The sequence below is a fragment of the Mauremys reevesii genome, linkage group 1 (genome assembly GCF_016161935.1).
Source record: "Mauremys reevesii isolate NIE-2019 linkage group 1, ASM1616193v1, whole genome shotgun sequence".
In the NCBI taxonomy this organism is placed as follows: Eukaryota; Metazoa; Chordata; order Testudines; family Geoemydidae; genus Mauremys; species Mauremys reevesii.
The window spans coordinates 51,861,608-51,869,926 of NC_052623.1; the positions used below are offsets into that span (position 1 = coordinate 51,861,608).

Here is an 8,319-nt window from a genome sequence, read left to right on the forward strand (position 1 = left end):
CCTTGGGCCTGCCTTTACATCCCTCTCACTTCAATGCCTCTCAGACTCCCTCCCTGGGAGTCCAGCTCCTGCCCTTCTGCCATGTGTTGGAATTAATAATAATATTTGAAATTATTAATATGGGAAACCAAACACTAATTTAACCATAAATTCCTTTATTAAATCCCAGTGTACTAATATAGTTGCTCTAAACATGCCTAAAAAGCCTCAGAAATAAGCAATTTACTACATTTGAAGAGTAACAAAACATTTATAAGCATTTGATCAAGATACTTACAAACAGGCTAATCCCAGGGGTGCTTAGACCTATGTTGATTGGCTCCAACGTGGTCAGGCAGGTATGAGCAATGAACTCTAACAGAGTTTACTTTTTATAACCATCAAGAAGCAAGTGATGTCATTTCCGAGTACTGACTTCAGCTAAAAACCAATTTGAGACAGTGTGACCTTCCCCTGGTGTTATCTTGACCAGTGATCTGCTAGGTCACTCCAATCCTCGACTCTGGGAGCCAGCCTTACCCTGCTCCGCTGTGAGAACCCCCACACCCAGCCTCTAGCATGTAAACTGCTCCCAGCTACGTGAGTGAGTACTTTTGGCCAGCCACTGCTTGGATTGTGCAACCAACATCTAGCCAACATCTCTGGTCCCAGACACTGTTACCCAAAATTGGGTCAGCTAGTAAGCTTAGGGAAGACTAATGACCCACCAGAGTTTGGCAGAAAGCAGCACATTTATTATACTGATAGCTAAGCTCAAAAGAAGGGGTGGAGTGTCACACTCACTCATATACTCATGCTTCCAGGACAGGCACAGCACTGGAGATGCCAGGATCCTTGAAGGTAAGTGTCCCACAGCACAGCGATGGACGGTGCGATGAAGGTAAGTCTTCTCGAGGCACAATGCAATGCAACGCAGCGAACCACCAGCCAGGCATTCCGGGCAAAAGGCCTTCACGGGAGGTACAAGTTTGTGAGTGCCCTTTTGAGCACATGGCTCCATCCCCTTTTAAGGACCTGCTCCTCATGGCCTGCGACTAGTGATGACTTGGCCACATCTGGTTGGTCATACTCCACCTCAGCCAGTGTCCATGCAGCGTGCATGCATTGGGTGTGAGAGAGCTGCCTAATTAGAGTCCCAGACACCTTGTCTACCTGGGAGCTCTTCTGATCTTCCAGCTGTTCAACCAGCCCATTCATCCCACAGGCATTCCAGAGGGAGGGGGAGGGGAAAAGCCACTTCACAGGTATTCAAAGAGGGAGAGGAGACAAAAGGGGGTGGGGGAAGTATAACAGACCTTTTGCGTATACGGGTTATACATAGCATAGTTATACAGAGCATACCGATCACTACTGCTCCTACAACAGACACAACCCTAGGAACCTCTGTCTTGCAGTGTCCAGTTATGCCCGCTGGATGCTGCAAACTTATATGAGTTCGTCAATTTAAAAAAGAAATTGATATGTACCAGGCTTGTTATCCCAAGGGGAGTCTCTGACATGCTTCAAACCAAACACACTGCTTCAGGTAGAATAAACAAACAAATGTATTACCTACAAAAGATATAATCACTTAAAATCTAAGTCAAAGCATAACAAGGCAGATTTGGTTAAATGAAATAAAATAAAAAAGGTTCTAAAATCTTCTAAGGTGATCTTAATACTTTCAGTGCCCTTACAAACTTAGATGCGTCTCACCACAGGCTGGCTGATTGCCCTTCAGCCAGGCTCTCCCCTTTGATCAGCGCTTCAGTCGCTTGGTGGTGGTGTCTGTAGATGGAGATGGGGGGGGGGGGCATGGCAAATGTCTCTCCCTTTTATATCATTTTCTTTCTTCCTTCTTGGCTTCCCGCCCCCCTTCAGAGTCAGGTGAGCATTACCTCATCTTAGTCCAAAACTGACCAAGGGAAGGGGGGTGACTCATTCGAGAGTCCAACAGATCTTTTGTTGCTGCCTAGGCCCGTGTCCTTTGTTCCTGTGAAGCTGGGCTGGATTTTTCCCATACATGTCCTGATGAGGTGTGAACTGCACCTCTGCTCCTTGAGAGTTTTGCCTGGGCTTGCTTTAAGCCACGAGGACACATTTTCAGCCTCATAACTATATACATGAAACTACAACCTATAACATTACTATAACAACAATCCTCAGTGCATCATGAGCCTTCCGAAGACACCTGACATGACAAACTTAGCATTTGATACCAAACAATCATATTATAAGGATGAACATGGGGAGCAGGGTGTTTCCTCAAGATACAGAGCGTCTCAGATAGTTCACCCTTATTTCCAGTCTTCATCCAGATAAGATTACAACCTCCTTTCTCCCCAAAGCCTTTCCTTCCCTCCTTCTCACTGACCAAGTTTTTCCATTGCACCTGAATTCACACAGGAGATAACAGTGGTATGTGGGATGGGAAGGGCCACATTGGCTCATTAAGACACATTCTCTTTTCTTATTTAAAACCATCTGCAGTCACCCCTATCAGTAAAAGCCTTCTTTTTAGAAACTTCCCCTTATCTCATTAGTTATTCTTTGAGCCAGACATCCTCCCTACTACATTCCTTCTGACTTTATAACTTATTTTCAAGGCCTTCCTTCTACCTTCTAGTCAAGGCCTCTCTTTATAACACATATTTCCTTAAGATAGATAAATATGAAATTAAAGAATTAGAGTTATCTTACTTTCCCCACCTTAAAACCCTACATACTACATCAGGTTTATTACATTAAGCATTTTAACATACTTTACTTTTTTTTTTGCAGCATTTTGTACAACTAATAAACTTGACGATACAAAATCAAAATTACAATTACCACAATTGTATTGACAACTACCAAAACTTTGAATGACAATTTTTACCGTGGATGTAATCCCATGTTGTATGCTTATTCCCATCAGGAGGGCTAGTTAACTACTGAATTCCCTCTTCCTACCTATTAAGCTTTTAACATCCAGGCTCAAGGGAAAAATACTAGGCCCCACCTTCGGTACAGCTTTTGCAGCCTCCTCCTGTCATCTGCATTCAGCCTGTAATTCAGTTGCATTACAAAAAATGGACATGTGATATAAAGTCTTTCCATTTATCACTACAGTGAATTTCAGTGTGAAATACAATCAAAATAAGAGTCTTTGGATCCATACCAAAAATGGTTACTTCTAGCCACCACACAATATTTATCATTCCCAGCATAAGTAGTTTTTACTTCACCAGTACCCCCAGCCTCTCAACCAGACCGTATAGTTTGAAGACTGCTCCCCCAAAGTGAACCTGCATGCCAGCAACTCAGTAAAACATTACACCTGCCCTTGTAGGTGTCCCTCAGGTGCGAGCAACAGGACAAGTCTGGGGTTTTCCATACCTTGTAATTATCTTGCCTCAGTATTTGAAGAGGAAAAACAAACTTTTTTCAAACGTTACAAGTTGCAGTGTCTTCCAGCACTCCTACTGGTAGTGCTTTAACAATGGTTTGAATGAGCCTGGTGTTCTGTAATTATTGGGATGGATAGCATGAGTGGGATAAGGAGTTCCATATCCTTTTCACAGTTTACCCCACAGTATTGGACCCTTGTGAGGTTTTTGTTTTACACCAATCACTATTCTCTTTGCCATACCAAGTTTTCAGTTTCTCTGTAGTGATAAAAGAAGGCAATTTACCTTGCTCTGAATCAGCGGGAGTGGCTTTGATTTTGTCTGGTGCATACCTTCCATATATAGCACATCATGGCCCTGGCTATCGGCCCTCGTTGATGATCCTCATTGGTTTAGTTGATTATTTCATTCACTTTAGGCTGTACTTTCTTAAACAAATTAACTATATCATGAATATTAGATACATTCAAAACTTCCTGATTAATGGAGTTCTTTGCTTTGCTCATATATCAGGCTTAGTATGTCCATAGCCAGCTTGTGCTGGAAGGCTCGTTCATGTTCTCACATGGTCTCAATCGCCACCTGGTTTCAGAGTGATGCTCCGTCTCCAAACCACATTGCCACATCACTGGCAAATAGGCCCCATTGGCTTCACCTTTGAATTGATCCCAATGCCTTTACTTTTGCATTTCTAAACAAGTCTTTCCGTAGTCCTTTATCATTTTGCCATACAATTGGCTAAGCTCTGGCAGACATAAAATCCATTTGGTAAAATGAAATCAAATTAAGCAACACAGTTACATGTCTAAATTGATCATTGTACTGCACTCCTTTAAGGGGCCTTAGTACCAGTCCATTACTGGGTCCTGCCTCCAGCTTGGGGCATTCTGAGTTTTTCTTTTCATTGCATGGTATTTGTCCCATGCTTATTTCTACCTATCCTGATTCCCAAAAGGGTTCATACTGCTAAGCCGTTTGATTAAATTTTACAGGGAACACAAAACCTGTGTACTGTCCCTCATGGCTAGAATACACATATGGAAAATTCAAGGTACCATTCCCCTAAACAGGGATTGATGCTATGATTATCAATCATTACAATCCCCATGCTTTTTGCCTGTCCTCAGGCCACTTGTAGAATTGTATGAGATATCCAGTGGCATTGTCTATTTTTCACCATAATTGAATTGGGCTTCCAGCTATCACTTCAATAATGGTGGCTTCCTCTTATCCCCAAACTCAAATTATTTCTGCATTTATTGAGTCACATCCTCTATGCACAATCAGACCTGCCTTTCTGTACTCTACCAACAGTCTGAAAAACAAAACAGTTTCTGGTGGGCTCCTTAGTGGGAGCCTCTGAACAGTTTTAACAGAATAGGAGGTAGCCATCAATCCTTTCTTTAAGATCCTGCTTCCATTCAGACCAATGGCCTTTTTGTATTATATAATAGGGATCTCCCCACCCTAGTGCTGGAAATGGACTTTTTCCCCAGTGTAGGGAGCCGTAGTGTAGACATACCCTGAGACTAGTCACTGTGCCATCTTTAATTTTACCAGACAAAAAGATTCTTTACAGAAGTATGAGCAGTGTACAGTTATGTTTCCCAACTCCACCAGATATCTGAAGTGTGTTGGGACCCATCACACAGCCAATAAAGGTTTTGCACAGTACATTTTAATTCCCTTCAGTATGCTAGAAGCATAAGCACTAGATATTTCTGTCAGGATAGCCCCGAGTTAACACATCTGAAATGGCTACAAACAGTCCAAAAGGTTTTGTATAATCTGGGGTGCTAGATACTGAAGCTTGTGCCAAAACCTCTTTTGAATTATACACTGCCTATATTCCCACTCTACCTTTTTCTGCAGGAGCTGGTAGAGGGGTGCAGCAGTGGCTGTGTAGTCGCGGACAAAATTCTGACATGCTCTTGGTGCCCAGCAGTGACCGCAGTGCTGTTTCTGAAGTAGGGATGGACACCACCAAAAGCCATTTTAACCTTTTCTTTGTCTGAAGCTCGCTGGCCAGGTTCACTACCTGGGTCTTCAGTTGGGGTTTGTCTTCAGTCCAGAGTATGTACTGATACCTGGCGGGGGGGGGGGGGGGGCGGGCAAACAGCTGTGCATGTCTCTCTATCAGTGTCATAGAGGGTGAGCAATTTATGAGTTTACCCTGTATAAGCTTTATACAGGGTAAAATGGATTTATTTGGGGTTTGTACCCCATTGGAAGTTGGGCATTTGAGTGTTAAAGACAGGAACACTTCTTAAATTGCTTTCAGTTAAGTCTGCACCTTTGGGGCACATGGTTCAGACCCTGGGTCTGTGTTGGAGCAGACTGGCGTGTCTGACTCAACAAGACAGGGTGCTGGCGTCCCAGGCTGGCAGGGAAAGCAGGGTTAATTAATAAGTAAAAAGTGATTTTATTAAATACAGAAAGTAGGATTTAAGTGGTTCCAAGTAATAGCAGACAGAACAAAGTGAATTGCCAAGTAAAATAAAATAAAAAACACACCAGTCTAAGCCTAATACAGTAATAAAACTGAATACAGACCCTCAGAGATGTTCAATAAGGTTCTTTCACAGACTGGACGCCTTCCTAGTCTGGGCGCAATCCTCTCCCCTGGTACAGCCCTTGTTCCAGCTCGCTCAGGTGGTAGCTAGGGGATTTCTCATGGCGGCTCCCCTTTTTGTTCCATCCACTTATATATCTTTTGCATAAGGCGGGAATCCTTTGTCCCACTCTGGTTTCCCACCCTCTCCTTCTCAATGGAAAAGCACCAGGTTAAAGATGGATTCCAGTTCAGGTGACATGATCACATGTCACTGTAAGACTTCATTACCCACTTGCCAGCACATAGGTATACAGGAAGACTTACAAGTAAAACAGAGCCATTTACAGTCAATTGTCCTGGTTAATGGGAGCCATCAAGATTCCAAACCACCATTAATGGCCCACAACTTTGCATAATTACAATAGGCCCTCAGAGTTATATTTCATATTTCTAGTTTCAGATACAAGAGTGATACATTTATACAAATAGGATGACCACACTCAGTAGATTATAAGCTTTGTAATGATACCTTACAAGAGACCTTTTGCATAGTTACATTATGTTCACACTCATCAGCACACTTTCATCAAATCATATAGAGTGCAATGTCACACTCCTTACTTAATTACTTCTGGCCTTGTTATTTTCAAGGCCTTCTTTCCACCTGCTAATCAGGGCCTTTCTTTACAACACATATATTTCCTTAATCAAACTTAAACTAACTCTAATTCTTTAATGTCATATTTATCCTACATCATGGCTTCCCACCTGAGCCTGCTCCACCCCAGTGGCTGTTCTCTATCACTCCTGGCCACTTGCCATACTCGAGGTAGGATTCCCAACTTTCTACTCACACAAAACCGAACACCCTTGCCCCGCCACTCCTCCAAGGCCCTGCCCCTTCTCTAAGGCCCCACCCCTGCTCACTCCACCCCTCTCCCCACCTTCACTCACTTGCTTTTCACTGGGCTGGCTTAGGGGGTTGAGGTGCGGGAAGGGGTGAGGGCTCCAGTTGGGGATACAGGCTCTGGGGCGGGGCCAGAAATTAGGAGTTCAAGGTGCAGGAGAGGGGTCCAGACTGAGGCAGTGGGTTGGGATGTGGGAAGGGGTGACGGCTCTGGCTGGGGGGTGCAGGCTCTGGGGTGGGGTGAGGGGTTTTGGGTGCAGGAGGGGCTCTGGGATGGAGCTGAGGGGGTCGGAGTATGTGAGGGGGCTCCAGGCTGAGGCGGGGTGGTGTTTGGTTGTGGGGGTATGGGCTCTGAGTGTGGATTCTGGGGTGGGATCAGAAATGAGGGGTTCAGGGTACAGGAGGGGGCTCCAGGCTGAGGCGGGGGGGTGTTTGGTTGTGGGGGGGGGGTATGGGCTCTGAGTGTGGATTCTGGGGTGGGATCAGAAATGAGGGGTTCAGGGTACAGGAGTGGGCTCCAGGCTGGGGATGAGGCCTTTGGAATGTACGAGGGGGCTTCGGGTTGGGGTGTGTGGGGTGAGAGGGCTCTGGCTGCGGGTGCAGACCCTAGAGTGGGGCTGGTGATGAGGGGTTTGGAGTGTAGAAGGGTGCTCCGGGCTGGGACCAAGAGGTTCAGAGGGTGGGAGGGGGATCAGGGCTGGGGCAGGGGGTTGGGGCACAGGAAGTAGTGAGGAGTGCAGGCTTTGGGCAGTGCTTACCTCAAGCAGCTCCCAGAAGCAGCGGCATGTCCCCACTCCAACACAGAGGTGCAGCCAGGCAGCTCTGCCCTGTCCACAGGCACCACTCCCACAGCTCCCATTGCCCACGGTTCCCAGCCAATGGGAGTTGTGGAACTGGCACCTGGGGCGGGGCAGCATGTGGAGCCACCTGGCTGCCTACTCTAATCAGGTAAGAATCCCAGGGTCTTCTCTTGATAATCTCAGAGAGACTGCGGACTCTCTCCCTACCTCCTTCTGTGCTAAACTTCCTGCCTTTATAGTCACTACCCAGCTCCTCCACAGCTGGGCTTCATCCCTAAGCTTGGGCCCACCTCCAGATGCAGCCAGATAACATAACTGGCCTCTCAGGCCCTCATTAATCTTTTCAGGGCTGGGTGGATGGTACATAATCATCACATTCCTTAATTGCCTCTTACTCTCCCTAGGAGTCCAGAAGACCTACTTGTTTCTGATACACCTGTAGTTAAAAAATATATCAGAATGAACAGATGAACCATAACCATAACTTTTGATTCACAATTTAAAAGTTAAATAGTTTTAATCATTTTTCACATTACAAAACATTCATTATTTTGAAGCCGCTCCCTAGACACCTCAAAAGATTGATTAAAATGTAAAGTTACACAACTGAATGTATGGAAGTTGTCAGAAATACATTCACGGAGAGCCTTCAGAGGACTTATTTCAATGGCTGTTTACACAGGTGAACCT

General features: G+C 45.1%; 1 long non-coding RNA gene across 1 annotated transcript in view; it reads right to left on the bottom strand.

Annotated features, from left to right (window-relative positions):
- The window catches only part of LOC120404887, a 28,309-nt gene extending 20,250 nt beyond the window's left edge, over positions 1–8,059 (bottom strand). Inside the window, exon 1 of the long non-coding RNA XR_005598236.1 lies at positions 7,588–8,059. This is a non-coding gene — a long non-coding RNA (uncharacterized LOC120404887). The remainder of the gene's footprint in view (positions 1–7,587) is intronic.
- Between the last annotated feature and the right edge of the window lie 260 nt (positions 8,060–8,319).